Consider the following 16,219-nt stretch of genomic DNA (forward strand, 5'->3'; position numbering starts at 1 on the left):
AAAGAGCCTTAACTATAAGAAACAAACTGAGGTTTTCTGGAGGGGTGGTGGGTGGTGTGATGGGGTAATTGGGTGATGGGCATTAAGGAGGGCATGGGATGTGAAGAACACTGGATGTTATAAGACTGAGGAATTATTGAACTCTACATCTGACACTAATGATGTACTATATGTTGGCTAATTGAACTTAAATAAAAAAAGAAAGAGTTTGGAACTTTCCCTTCCATTTCTATTTTTTTGAAACAGCTTCAGAAGAATAGGTATTAATTATTTAAGTGTTGGGTAGGATTCACCTGGGAAGCTATCCAGCCCTGGACTCTCATTTGTTGAGAGATTTTTGTTGACTTCTCCAATTTCCTTGCTGGTTATGGGTCAGTTCAGGTCTATCTCTTCCTGTTTCAGTTTGGGTAGTTTATACGGTTCTAGAAATGCATCCATTTCTTCCAGACTGCCTAATTTGTTGTCACATAGTTGCTTATAATATATTCTTATAATTGTATTTCTTGGGTGTTGGTTGTGTTCTCTCCTCTTTCATTCATGATTTTACTTAGTTGGGCCCTTTATATTTTCTTTTTGATAAGTCTGGCCAGGGGCTTATTAATATTATTCTTTCGATGAACCAGCTCCTAGTCTTGTTGATTTGTTCTACTGTTCTTTTAGTTTCTATTTCATTGATTTCTGCTCCAGTCTTTATTAATTCTTTTTTCCTGCTGGGTTTAGGCTTTGTCTATTGTTCTTCCTCTAGTTCCTTCAGGTATAAGGTTAGTTTGTGTATTTGAGATCTTTCTTGTTTCTTGAGAAAAGCTTGTATTGCTATATGCCTCCCTCTTCGGACTGCCTTTGCTACATCCCAAAAGTTTTGAAAAGTTGTGCTTTCATATTCATTTCTTTCCATGAAGTTTTAAAATTATTCTTTAATTTCCTCACTGATCCATTCATTCTTTAGTAGGATGTTCTTTAGCCTCTATATATTTGCGTTCTTTCCAAATTTTCTCTTGTGATTGAGTTCAAGTTCAAAGTACTGTGGTCTGAAAATTATTCAAAGCAGGGAATAATTTCAATCTTTTGGTGCCAGTTGAGACCTGACTTGTGAACCAGTATGTGATCTATTCTGAAGCATGTTCCATGTGCACTCAAAAAGAATGTGTATTCTGTTGCTTTAGGATGGAATGCTTTCAATATATCTGTGAAGTCCATCTGGCCCAGTATGTCATTCAAAACCTCCGTTTCCTTATTGATATTCTGCTTAGATCATCTGTACATTGCTGTGAGTGGGGTATTCAAGTCCCCCATGATTATTGCATTATTATCAATGTGTTTCTTTAATTTTGCTATTAGTTTATATAATTGGCTGGTCCCATGTTAGAAGCATAAATATTTACAATTGTTATATCTTTTTGTTGCATAGACTCTTTAATTATGATGTGGTGCCCTTCCTCATCTCTTATTACAGTCATTGGTTTAAAATATAATTTGTCTGACATAAGGACTGCTATCTCAGCTTTCTTTTGATGTCCATTAGCATGACATAGCTTTCCACCCCCTCATTTTCAATCTAGAGTTGTCTTTGAGTCTAAAATGAGTCTCTTGCAAACAGCATATCACTAGGTCTCGCTTTCTTATCCAATCTGATACCCTATACCTTTTGATTTGGGACCTTTTGTCCATTTAGATTCAGAATAACTATTGAAAGATATGAATTTAGTACTATTGTATAACCTGTAAACTCAAAAAAAAAAAAACAAACCTGTAAACTCACTGTTTCTATATATTGTCCCTGTTCCTTTCTTGTCTATGTTTCTTTTGGGCTCTCTCCCCTTTAATTTTTCTTGCAGTGCTGATTTAGTAATCCCAAATTCTTTTGGTTTCTTTTTGTCCTGGAAGCTCTTTATCTCTCCTTTAATTCTGAGTGACAGCCTTGCTGGATAAAGTATTCTTGGCTGCATATTCTTCTCATTTAGCACCCTGAATATTTCATGCCAGTCCTTTTTAGCCTGCTAGGTCTCTATAGACAGGTGTGCTGCCAGTCTAATGTTCTTACCCTTGTAGGTTAAGGACTGCTTGTTCTGAGCTGCTTTCAGGATTTTTCTCTTTGTCTCTGAAATTTGCAAGCTTCACTATTATATGTCAGGTTGTTGACCTATTTTTATTGATTTTGAGGGGGGGTTTCTGTTCCTCCTGGACATGAATACTTGTTTTCTTGTCCAGATTAGGGAAGTTCTCAGCTATAATTTGCTCCAATATACCTTCTGCCCCCCTTTCCTCTTCTTCTGGGATCCCTATTATTTTTAATACTGTTTTGCATTATGTTATCACTTACCTCTCAAATTCTCCCCTCATGATCTAGTAGTTGTTTATCTCTTTTTTCCTTAGCCTCTTTGTTCTCCATCATTTTGTCTTCTATATCACTAATTTTCTCTTCTGGTTCATTTATCCTAGCTGTTAGAGCTCCATTTTTTTTATTACAACTCATTAATATCTTTTTTTTTTACTTTGACTTGATTAGATTTTAGTTCTTTTGTTTCTCAATAAAAGGATTCTCTATTTTCTTCTATACTTTTTTCAAGTCTACCTAGTATCTTTATAATCATTATTCTAAACTCTAGTTCCAACATCTTATTTACATCCATACTGATTAGGTCCCTGATAGTCAGTACTGCCTCTTGTTTTCTTTTCCATGAGTTTTTCTATTTTGTCATTTTCTCACAATTCTGGTGGCTGGGAAGTCTAAGATCAAAGTGCTGGCAGATTTGGTATCTGGTGAGGGACTATTTCCTTGCTCACACCTATCCTCTCACTGTGTCCTCACATGATGGAAGATGTGTTTAACTTTCTAAAAATACAGTGATTCTGACCACTAAAAATATGCACTAACAGCATTCCAGACTATATAGTTTATAATATTAATGCTCTGTTCCAAAAAGTGAAAGGGGAGGAAAGGAGAAGAGTTTTTAAAAAAGTTTTTCTTTCTTAGCCCACAGGATGATTTATATTTTGCTTGAATTCTAAACTTTTCTACAAAGAATGTATTTTAATTCTGTATATGAAAAATTATAATAGCATGAAATTTTTGACACAAGTTGCATATTTAATGAGATATTATCTCCTGAGAGGATGTTTTTCACTTTTTATATTTCCTTAGTCATAATTTTTACTGCAGTAAGTAACATGCAGTAGTAAACAGGTGTAGTGATAGATTTTGCAATTGATACTTACAACAAAGAGAAATAAATGAAATTTTTATAACTAAGAGGAATAGGGTCAGAAAAAGCAATATAAACAAAGGAAATTAACATGAGAAAAATAATACCTTGGATTTAAAATGAAGCCTAAGTAATTTACTTATTCTAATTTTTCACTTTCTATGATACCCCAATACATAGTCATTTAAGTGCTGCTTGAATGCTTTCTGTAACACAGCATTCACTATTATTTCTATTGTTATAACTTATTCTAGCATTATCTATTACCAGTCATTTCTTAGGTTATGACAAAAGTTTCAGCTTTATAATCTTGCCTTCCTTCCAACTCATAGTCTACATTTGCAAATCCCTTCCCAATATGGATCTGTGATGAGGATGCAGATACAAGATGTTCCTTCTAAAAGTTTCATATTATTTATTTTTGCTCAAAAGATCAAAATTTCTACCTGTGGCCCTAAAGTAGTATTTAAACCCCCATATTTTCAATGTTACATGCTATTCTAATATTTCCTATTCATTCGTTACCACGTAATTTTCTTCTTATATGAAGAACTTATTTTTTTTTTTTTTGTCTCTTGTAAATTCTGTTTCTACCACTCCTACTTTTTTTTTTTTTTCCAAGAGTTCAGCTTTTAATTGAACAGGTTACAAAAGAAGTGTGGTCAAAAAGACCAAAGTCCATGTCATCGTCAGATTTCTGATATTCTTCTTTCTTTGCTTCCACTGTCTTCTCCTCAGCTGGGGCAGCAGTGGTGGAGGGAACAGGATTTTCTGCTGGTTGTAGTGCCAGCTACTGGGGCAGATCAACCAGCCCTAGCACTGCAGATGAGGCTCCCAATGTTGACATTGGCCAGGGACTTTCCCAACAAGCCCAGCCAGAAAGGGTCAACATTTACACCAGGTGATTTAATGAAGGCATTCACTTTATCCCTCCTGACCATCACCTCATCATCATGCAGGGTGAGGGCCAAGTAGACGCAGGTGAGCAATGAGATGGAGGCCATTGTGCAAGCAAGTGCTAGGCGGGTGATGCTGGCAATGGATGCTGGTATAGGATGAAGTGAGGGCCTCACTACACCATGGCCTTAGCTTCCTTAGAAGCTCCAAGTACCTTAGCAACAGCTAAGGGAAGTCTCTCCCTTCTAAAAGTTGACTTTCTTAATTCTCTATGTTATTTATTTGTCTTTGTGCCATTTTTTGATTCTCCTTGTTGACTCTGGTTTGAACAGTCTTTATTCTGTTATTGTGTACCTATATCACAAAACAGGGCAAAAGTACTTTATTTTAATTTTTTCTTTCTATAGAATTCTGAATTATTCAGTTGCCCTTATGTTACAAAGCTAGTTCTATTATTCTTCATCCACTCTTAAAATGTGGTTGGAGAGTTCCAAGTCTTATACCAATTTATATCACCTGAGTCTTCTAACTATAAGGTCTGTCTCCACACAGGGTATGTAGGAAAGTGTACTATCTCCTTAACAGTCAGAAATATGTGTATATGATAATCAGAAATTTACACTAAATCTAGCAGATTAGGATTGTTTATTTTCTTGAACCTTTAAAAGCCTCACTATGGCACCTGGTGGCTCAGTCAGTTAAGCATCTGACTTTGGCGTAGGTCATGATCCCAGGGTCCTGGAACTGAGCTCCATGTTGGGCTCTCTGCTTGGCAGGGAGCCTGCTTCTCCCTCTCCCTCTGCCTGCCACTCTGCCTGTGTGTGCTCTCTCTTGCTCTCTCCCTGTCATGAATAAATAAATTCTTTTTTTAAAAGCCTCACTATAAGCAAGACTATCACTCCTGCTGTCGTTTTTTTCATCAGCTAACTCTTAACTAGTTAATAATTCTTCCAGAAGTGAGCTTTTTGCTGTGGCTGCTGCTAATTTCTTGGGAGTATTGAAAAAGTGTTGAACAAATAAGCAAGTATTTTATAAAAGAATGTTAGCTGATAGACTGACTATAAAACTATGGAAAGAATAAGGAAATTTGAGTCACAGTCATACATCACAGTACAGGATTGATCTTCTTGCCAAACTAATGCTCTGTACATCTTGTGCAATTACAGTTCTTTCATATAAATAGGATCATTTTTGGTATATGCCAAGAAGGATGCTAATCTATGCTTTTTTCTTATAATGGTGTATTTGCTCTTAAAAGACAAATACAAAATTACTTATCTTCATTTTTCATGCATCATCACACAAATATAAGCACTCTGTCTGATTTTAATTAGTAATTCAGATAAAATACAAGTTGAGCCTAAAGAATCTTTTGGATTTTCTGTGTAGCTGATTTGTCATTTATGATGCAAACTCCAAAAGTCACCCATGACTTCTCCTGATTGATTTTATCACAGTTTTGGAAGAATAGAGCATTCATCTGCTCTAATTAAAGATTTTACACTCAACCTTTTCCCACACAGCAAATATTTAAAATTTAAAATAACCACAAAATGTAAATTTGGATTAGATAAGTCTCTTTCCTTTTGAAATAAATCAGTGAAGGAAAAAGATACCTAAATAAGTATTACATAGTAACTGAAAAATACATAAAATTGGAAAGTGAGTTAATGGCATTGCTTGTGTAATTGACATAAAGGCAAACTATGTAAGACAGTATATAGTTTTTGAAGTCACACATATCTGATTCAAACTCCAGGTCTGTCATTTTCTAGATGTGTGATTTCATGCAACGTATTTAGTCTCTGCTTCATTCTCCTTGTCTCTAAAATGGGGATGATATCTATTTTTAGCACTGTAAATATGAATATGAATATGAAATAATTAGCTTACTACGTGCCATATATAATTTTATCATTATCATTAGTGTCAAAATGGTTTTTCTGCAATTCAACTTCCATTGGAAGCTCTAGCCAGAGCATTTAGGCAAGTAAACAAACAAAAAATATACAAATTGGAAAGGAAGAAATAAAATGATTTTTGTTCATAGATGACACGATTTTGTATATAAAAACCCTAAACATTCTACAAAAAATGTTAGCACTACTAAACACATTCAGAAAAACTGTAAGATATAAAATCAACATGTAAAAATCAGTTACATTTCTATACACTAATGATGAAAAATCTGAAGAGGAAATTAAGAAAATAATTCCATTTAAAAGAGTATTAAAAAGAATAAAATACTTAGGAATACATTTCACTAGGACAGAGAAGACTTATACACTGCAAAATACAAAACATTCCCATAATACATCAAAAAGACATAAATAAGTGAAAAGACATCCCACATTCATGGACTAGAAGACTTTATATTGTTGAGATGACAAAACTACCCAAAGACATCTACAAATTCAATGTAATCTCTATCAAAATCTCAACAATGATTTTGCATAAACAGAAAAATCTATACTTAAATTCATAGGAAATTTCAACAGATCCCAAATAGTCAAAATAATTTTGAAAAAGAGAATAAAGTTGGAAGAGTCACACCTCTTGACTTCAGATCTTATTACAAAACTACAATAATTAAAACAGTGTAGTACTAACATGGAAAAAATATACAGAAAATGGAATCAAATAGAGTCCAGAAATAAATTATTACATATATGGTTAATTATTTTTCATGAGAGTGCCAAGATTATTACTAAGAAAAGGACAGTCTTTTCAATAAATGGTGCTGGGAAAATTGGATATCCATATGCAAAAGAATGAAACTGGGTCCTTACACCATATACAAAAATTAACTCAAAACAAATAACAGATCTCAATGTGAAAACTAAAATTATAACAGTTTTAGAGAAAAATATTCATGACAGTGATTTGTCAGTGGTTTGAATATGACACCAAAGTACAGGCAACAAAAGGAAAAATAAATACATTAGGCTTAATAAAAAAGTTTAGACTTTTTCCCAGTAGAGAACACTATCAAGAGAGTAAAACGGCAACCCTCAGAATGGGAGAAAATATTTGTAAAACATATATCCGGTAAAGGATTAATATCCAGAATTTATTAAAAAAATATTATAACTCAGCAACCACTAAAAGACAATTTTTAAAATGCATAAAGGACTTGAATAGACATTTCTCCAAAGAATATATACAAATGACCAATGAACACAGGGAAATAGCTCAACATCATGAACCATTTGGTAAATTAAAATTAAAATCACAATGAGATACCACTTCTTCACACTCATTAGAATATTATAAAAATAGGAAAATAACAAGTGTTGGTAAGCATGTTGGAAAAATTAGAACCCTTGTGCATTGTTGGTCGGAATGTAAGATGGTATGGCCATTATGTAAAACAGTTTGAACAATTACTATATGATAAAGCAATTCTACTTCTCATTATATACCTACAAGCAGTTCAATAAATACTTGTATGCCAAAGTACATAGCATTATTCACAATAGTCAACAGATTAGAAACAACCTAAATGTCCACAACAGATGAATAAACAAAATTGGTACGTACATATAATGGAATGTAATTCAACCCTAAAAGGAATGAAATGTGGATACATGCTACAACTTGAACATATTTTTCTAAGTGAAATAAGACATGAAAAGACAAATATTGTATAATCCCATGTATATGAGATACCTAGAATAAGCAAACTCTTAGAAACAGAAAGTAAAATGGATGTTACCAGGTGCTATGGGATGGGAGAATGGGGAGTTAATGTCTCACGAGTACAGAGATCCTGTTTGGAATGATGAAAAAGTTTTCGAGATGGATGATGGTGATTACTGCACAACATTGTGAAAGTACTCAATGCTAGTAAATTGTATACTTAAAATTGTTTAAAATGGTAAATGTTATGTATATTTTATCACAATAAAGTTTTTTTAAGTAAAAAGATACAAAAAATATATATATCTCATATATACACTAATCAATAAAACTGAAGTGGATATGTTCTGAGAAAAAAAAATTTGTATCAGATCAAATAAAAGTATGAGGGACAAAAAGGGAAATTGCATACAATCAAAAGGTGAAGTCAGCCTCCCTGGCGGAAAGGCGCTCGCAGGGAGTTAGAGCAGGACCCAGGAGGGCGGGGATGCCCTCAGGCTCCCAGGGACAATAACAGACACCTGCGTGCCCAGGAGAGTGCGCTGAGCTCCCTGAAGGGCTGCAGTGCGCGCACGGCTGGACCCGGGAGCAGCTCGGAGGGGCTCGGGCGGAGGCTCCGGCAGAGGCTCCGCGCCGAAGGGGCTCCGGGGCCAGGAGCGTGAATCCAACAGCACAGGCCCGAAGGCACAGGGCGCCGAGACACAGCCCAGGATCCGGCCTCCCCCCGGGACAGGCAGAGGCCGGGAGGGCCCAGGACAGCAAGGACGCTCCTGCCCCGAGCTGAGCAGATCAGCGGCCCCGCCCCGGAGCCTCCAGGCCCTGCAGACGGAGAGCCCCGTAGTTCCTGCGGGGGCTGACTCCAGGCTTCCAGAGCTGGCCGCTGCCACTGGGGTTGTTCCTCCTGGGGCCTCACGGGGTAAACAACCCCCATGAGCCCTGCACCAGGCAGGGGGCAGAGCAGCTCCCCCAAGTGCTAACACCTGAAAATCAGCACAGCAGGCCCCTCCCCCAGAAGACCAGCTAGAGGGACAGGGGAAAAACAAATTATTGACCAAGCAACGCTGGAAAGTTCCAGGGGAAGTCCACGGATTTACAGTATACAGAATCAGAGGATACTCCCCCTTGTTTTTTTTTTTTTGTTTGTTTATTTTTTGATTTCTGTTTGCTCCCCCCCTTTTTCTTTTCTTCGCTTTTTTCTTTTCTCTGTTTTTTTTCCTTTTTTCTTTTTTCTTTTTCTCTTTTTCTTTCCTTCTTTCTCTTCTCTCTTTTTCTCCTTTTCCCAATACAACTTGTTCTTGGCCACTCAGCACTAAGCAAAATTACTAGAAGGAAAACCTCACCTCAAAAGAAAGAATCAGAAACAGTCCTCTCTCCCACAGAGTTACAAAATCTGGATTACAATTCAATGTCAGAAAGCTAATCCAGAAGCACTATTCTACAGCTACTGGTGGCTCTAGAAAAAAGCATAAAGGACTCAAGAGACTTCATGACTGCAGAATTCAGATCTAATCAGGCAGAAATTAAAAACCAATTGAAGGAGATGCAATCCAAACTAGAAGTCCTAATGACCAGGGTTAATGAGGTGGAAGAACGAGTGAGTGACATAGAAGACAAGTTGATATCAAAGAGGGAAACTGAGGAAAAAGACAAACAATTAAATGACCATGAAGATATATTAAGGGAAATAAGTGACAGCCTGAGGAAGAAAAATCTATGTTTAATTGGGGTTCCTGAGGGCGCCGAAAGGTACAGAGGTCCAGAATATGTATTTGAACAAATCATAGCTGAAAACTTTCCTAATCTGGGAAGGGAAACAGGCATTCAGATCCAGGAAATAGAGAGATCCCCCCCCTAAAATCAATAAAAACCATTCAACACCTCCACATTTAATAGTTAAGCTTGCAAATTCCAAAGATAAAGAGAAGATCCTTAAAGCAGCAAGAGACAAGAAATCCCTAACTTACATGGGAAGAAATATCAGATTTACAGCAGACTTCTCCACAGAGACCTGGCAGGCCAGAAAGGGCTGGCAGGATATATTCAGGGTCCTAAATGAGAAAAACATGCAACCAAGAATACTTTATCCAGCAAGGCTCTCATTCAGAATGGAAGGAGAGATAAAGAGCTTCCAAGACAGGCAGGAACTGAAAGAATATGTGACCTCCAAACCAGCTCTGCAAGAAATTTTAAGGGGGACTCTTAAAATTCCCCTTTAAGAAGAAGTCCAATGGAACAATCCACAAAAACAGGGACTGAATAGATATCATGATGACACTAAACTCATATCTTTCAACAGTAACTCCGAACGTGAATGGGCTTAATGACCCCATCAAAAGGCGCAGGGTTTCAGACTGGATAAAAAAGCAGGCCCCATCTATTTGCTGTCTACAAGAGACTCATTTTAGACAGAAGGACACCTACAACCTGAAAATAAAAGGTTGGAGAACCATTTACCATTCAAATGGTCCTCAAAAGAAAACAGGGGTAGCCATCCTTATATCAGATAAACTAAAATTTACCCCGAAGATTCTACTGAGAGATGAAGAGGGACACTATACCATACTTAAAGGATCTATCCAACAAGAGGACTTAACAACATCAATATATATGCTCCGAATGTGGGAGCTGCCAAATATATCAATCAATTATTAACCAAAGTTAAGACATACTTAGATAATAATACACTTATACTTGGTGACTTCAATCTAGCGCTTTCTACACTTGATAGGTCTTCTAAGCACAACATCTCCAAAGAAACAAGAGCTTTAAATGATACACTGGACCAGATGGATTTCACAGATATTTACAGAACTTTACATCCAATCAGGTTTGATTGACTTATTTCACTCAGCATAATACCCTCCAGTTCAATCCACGTTGAAGCAAATGGTGGGTATTTGTCATTTCCAATGGCTGAGTAATATTCCATTGTATACATAAACCACATCTTCTTTATCCATTCATCTTTCGATGGACACCGAGGCTCCTTCCACAGTTTGGCTACTGTGGACATTGCTGCTATAAACATCGGGGTACAGGTGTCCCGGCGTTTCATTGCATCTGAATCTTTGGGGTAAATCCCCAGCAGTGCAATTGCTGAGTCACAGGGACGATCTTTTTTTAAGTCTTTGAGGAACCTCCACACAGCTTTCCAGAGTGGCTGCACCAGTTCACATTCCCACCAACAGTGCAGGAGGGTTCCCTTTTCTCCGCGTCCTCTCCAACATTTGTGGTTTCCTGCCTTGTTAATTTTGCCCATTCTCACTGGTGTGAGGTGGTTTCTCATTGTGGTTTTGATTTCTATTTCCCTGATGGCAAGTGATGCAGAGCATTTTCTCATGTGCATGTTGGCCATGTCTATGTCTTCCTCTGTGAGATTTCTCTTCATGTCTTTTGCCCATTTCATGATTGGATTGTTTGTTTCTTTGCTGTTGAGTTTAAGAAGTTCTTTATAGATCTTGGACACTAGCCCTTTATCTGATACGTCATTTGCCAATATCTTCTCCCATCCTGTAGGTTGTCTTTTAGTTTTGTTGACTGTATCCTTTGCTGTGCAAACGCTTCTTGTCTTGATGAAGTCCCAATAGTTCATTTTTGCTTTTGTTTCTCTTGCCTTCGTGGATGTATCTTGCAAGAAGTTACTGTGGCCAAGTTCAAAAAGGGTGTTGCCTGGGTTCTCCTCTAGGATTTTGATGGAATCTTGTCTCACATTTAGATCTTTCATCCATTTTGAGCTTATCTTTGTGTATGGTGCAAGAGAGTGGTCTAGTTTCATTCTTCTGCATGTGGATGTCCAATTTTCCCAGCACCATTTATTGAAGAGACTGTCTTTTTTCCAGTGGATAGTCTTTCCTCCTTTGTGGAATATTAGTTGACCATAAAGTTCAGGGTCCACTTCTGGGTTCTCTATTCTGTTCCATTGATCTATGTGTCTGTTTTGGTGCCAGTACCACACTGTCTTGAGGACCACAGCTTTGTAGTACAACCTGAAATCTGGCATTGTGATGCCCCCATATATGGTTTTCTTTTTTAAAATTCCCTTGGCTATTTGGGGTCTTTTCTGATGCCACACAAATCTTAAAATAGTTTGTTCTAACTCTCTGAAGAAAGTCCATGGTATTTTGATAGGGATTGCATTAAACGTGTATATTGCCCTGGGTAACATTGACACTTTCACAATATTAATTCTGCCAATCCATGAGCATGGAATATTTTTCCATCTCTTTGTGTCTTCCTCAATTTCTTTCAGAAGTGTTCTATAGTTTTTAGGGTATAGATCCTTTACCTCTTTGGTTAGGTTTATTCCTAGGTATCTTATGCTTTTGGGTGCAATTGTAAAAGGGATTGACTCCTTAATTTCTCCTTCATCAGACTCATTGCTAGTGTATAGAAATGCCATTGATTTCTGGGCATTGATTTTGTATCCTGCCACGCTACCAAATTGCTGTATGAGTTCTAGCAATCTTGGGGTGGAGGCTTTTGGGTTTTCTATATAGAGTATCATGTCATTGGCGAAGAGGCAGAGTTTGACTTCTTCTTTGCCAATTTGAATGCCTTTAATGTCTTTTTGTTGTCTGATTGCTGAGGCTAGGACTTCCAGTACTATGTTGAATAGCAGTGGTGAGAGGGGACATCCCTGTCTTGTTCCTGATCTTAGGGGAAAGGCTCCCAGTGCTTCCCCATTGAGAATGATATTTGCTGTGGGCTTTTCGTAGATGGCTTTTAAGACGTTGAGGAGTGTTTCCTCTATCCCTACACTCTGAAGAGTTTTGATCAGGAATGGATGCTGTATTTTGTCAAATACTTTCTCTGCATCTAATGAGAGGATCATATGGTTCTTGTTTTTTCTCTTGCTGATATAAGGAATCACATTGATTGTTTTACGAGTGTTGAACCAGCCTTGCGTCCCGGGGATAAATCCTCCTTGGTCATGGTGAATAATCTTCTTAATATGTTGTTGGATCCTATTGGCTAGTACCTTGTTGAGAATTTTTGCATCCATGTTCATCAGGGATATTGGTCTGTAATTCTCCTTTTTGGTGGGGTCTTTGTCTGGTTTTGGAATTAAGGTGATGCTGGCCTCATAGGATGAGTTTGGAAGTACTCCATCTCTTCCTATCTTTCCAAACAGCTTTAGTAGAATAGGTATGGTTTTTTCTTTAAACGTTTGATAGAATTCCCCTGGGAAGGCATCTGGCCCTGGACTTTTGTGTCTGGGGAGGTTTTTGATGACTGCTTCCATTTCCTCCCTGGTTATTGGCTAGTTCAGGTTTTCTATTTCTTCCTCTTCCAGTTTTGGTAGTTTGTGGCTTTCCAGGAATGCGTTCATTTCTTCCAGATTGCCTAATTTATTGATGTAGAGCTGTTCATAATATGTTTTTAAAATCATGTGTTCAGACCATAATAATATAATAGCCAAGGGAATAATAATGATAATATTAATAATAATAATAATAGCCAAGGGAATTTTAAAAAAGAAAACCATATATGGGGGCATCACAATGCCAGATTTCAGGTTGTACTACAAAGCTGTGGTCCTCAAGACAGTGTGGTACTGGCACCAAAACAGACACATAGATCAATGGAACAGAATAGAGAATTCAGAAGTGGACCCTCAACTTTATGGCCAACTAATATTCCACAAAGGAGGAAAGACTATCCACTGGAAAAAAGACAGTCTCTTCAATAAATGGTGCTGGGAAAATTGGACATCCACATGCAGAAGAATGAAACTAGACCACTCTCTTGCACCATACACAAAGATAAGCTCAAAATGGATGAAAGATCTAAATGTGAGACAAGATTCCATCAAAATCCTAGAGGAGAACCCAGGCAACACCCTTTTTGAACTTGGCCACAGTAACTTCTTGCAAGATACATCCACGAAGGCAAGAGAAACAAAAGCAAAAATGAACTATTGGGACTTCATCAAGACAAGAAGCGTTTGCACAGCAAAGGATACAGTCAACAAAACTAAAAGACAACCTACAGGATGGGAGAAGATATTGGCAAATGACGTATCAGATAAAGGGCTAGTGTTCAAGATCTATAAAGAACTTCTTAAACTCAACAGCAAAGAAACAAACAATCCAATCATGAAATGGGCAAAAGACATGAAGAGAAATCTCACAGAGGAAGACATAGACATGGCCAACATGCACATGAGAAAATGCTCTGCATCACTTGCCATCAGGGAAATACAAATCAAAACCACAATGAGATACCACCTCACACCAGTGAGAATGGGCAAAATTAACAAGGCAGGAAACCACAAATGTTGGAGAGGACGCGGAGAAAAGGGAACCCTCCTGCACTGTTGGTGGGAATGTGAACTGGTGCAGCCACTCTGGAAAGCTGTGTGGAGGTTCCTCAAAGAGTTAAAAAAAGATCGTCCCTGTGACTCAGCAATTGCACTGCTGGGGATTTACCCCAAAGATTCAGATGCAATGAAACGCCAGGGCATCTGCACCCCGATGTTTATAGCAGCCATGTCCACAATAGCCAAACTGTGGAAGGAGCCTCGGTGTCCATCGAAAGCTGAATGGATAAAGAAGATGTGGTTTTTGTATACAATGGAATGTTACTCAGCCATTAGAAATGACAAATACCCACCATTTGCTTCAATGTGGTTGGAACTGGAAGGTATTATGCTGAGTGAAATAAGTCACTCGGAGAAGGTCAAACATTATATGGTCTCATTCATTTGGGGAATATAAATAATTGTGAAAGGGAATAAAGGGGAAAGGAGGAAAAATAAGTGGGAAATATCAGAAAGGGCGACAGAACATGGAAGACTACTAACTCTGGGAAACAAACTAGGGGTGATGGAAGGGGAGGTGGGCGGGGGTGGGGGTACCGGTTGGCAGGCACTGAGGTGGGCACTTGACGGGATGTGCACTGGGTGTTATTCTGTATGTTGGCAAATTGAACACCAATAAAAAATAAATTTGTTATTAAAAATAATAATAATAAATAAGTAAATCCAGCTAGAAGGACCTTGAAAGGCAGAGGAAGGTCTTCCTCCCTGACACTATTCTTGGTTAGGGAGTTGGAACACAGCCTCTTTAGACTAGTAGGAATTGAACATCTGCTTCTCATGGTTTACCACCACAACCTGACAGGGGAATCAAAGTGCTGTCTGCTTCTGTTGGGCTGGAGGCTATGGTGGAAGATCAACTTCCCGTTTGGCTTTCCTGAAATCATAGGGGACAGGGGTCAAGTTTTTCCACTAGTGTTTGATTGGAATATAGTGGGTACTACAAATACATTTTCTCTTGGGCCACCCTTTTGCTGGCCCTTAGCCTAGAGGGAAGGCTTTAATTAAAGTGGTTTTTGCTGTGCTTTGGCTTCAGAGTTGGAGGCTGAACCCACCACTGTGTTGTTCCTCGAGTGCCCAGATAGCTAAGCTGTTCCCCTTCTTGTTTCCACCCTTCAGTCTTCCTTGGATTGTTGTATCTTCCTATTTTTTAGTTGTCCCAACTGATGTTTGATACAGTGATCAAAGCAATTCAATGGACCAATGCACTAAAAATTCAACCTTTTTCAACAATTGGGTTTTGAATAAATATACATTTAAAAACAAAGTAAACTTCAACTCCTATGTCTCACATATAAAATTTTTTTGGGAAAGAGTAAAAATAAAATAAATTAAAATTAAGTTAAAAATAAAATTAAAGTTAAAATTATATAGCTTCTCGATAAAAACATGAGAATATCTTTGTGACTTGGGGTTAGGCAAACATATCTAAAGCAGATACAGGGGGATCCCTGGGTGGCTCAGTGGTTTGACGCCTGTCTTAGGCCCAGGGCGTGATCCTGGAGTCCCAAGATCAGTCCTGCATCGGGCTCCCTGCGTGGAGCCTGCTTCTCCCTCTGCCTGTTTCTCTGTCTCTGTCTCTGTCTCTCTCTCTCTGTCTCTCCTGAATAAATAAATAAAATCTTAAAAAAAATAATACAGAAAGAAATAACCATAAAAGAAAAAATCATAAGATACAATTAAAACGTCTCATCTAAATGCAACTTTAAGGAAATGAACAGTCAAATATTCATAAAACATCTGAAAAAAGATTTATATTCAGAATATACAAAACACTCCTACAACTCAAGAATAAACAACAATCTGGTTTTAAAAACATATAAAGGACTTGAATAATAGACGCATTGCAAAATGTAATACATGAATGCCCAATACATAGATTCAAGCATACGTATACTATTAGTTTTCAGGAAATCAGATCTCAAAACAATTATGCAATGCCATTTTAAATTACTGGAATGGCTAAAATTAAAAAGACTGTCACTACCAAACTTTGGTAAGATTGGACAACTACTGAAATTGTTATATGTTATTAGTGGGAAAGTCAAAAGTTAAAACAATTTGACAATTCGGACATTCTTTACAAAGTTAAATATATATATATATATATATCCTATGATCCAACAATTACACTTCTATGTATTTATTTAGGAAAGCAAATGTT

General features: G+C 37.4%; 1 pseudogene; it reads right to left on the reverse strand.

The window, feature by feature from the left end:
* Window positions 1-3,828: 3,828 nt before the first annotated feature.
* LOC129495938 (60S acidic ribosomal protein P1-like) lies at window positions 3,829-4,207 on the reverse strand (annotated as a pseudogene).
* Between the last annotated feature and the right edge of the window lie 12,012 nt (window positions 4,208-16,219).

Source organism: Nyctereutes procyonoides, unplaced genomic scaffold, assembly GCF_905146905.1.
Source record: "Nyctereutes procyonoides isolate TBG_1078 unplaced genomic scaffold, NYPRO_anot_genome, whole genome shotgun sequence".
NCBI lineage: Eukaryota > Metazoa > Chordata > Mammalia > Carnivora > Canidae > Nyctereutes > Nyctereutes procyonoides.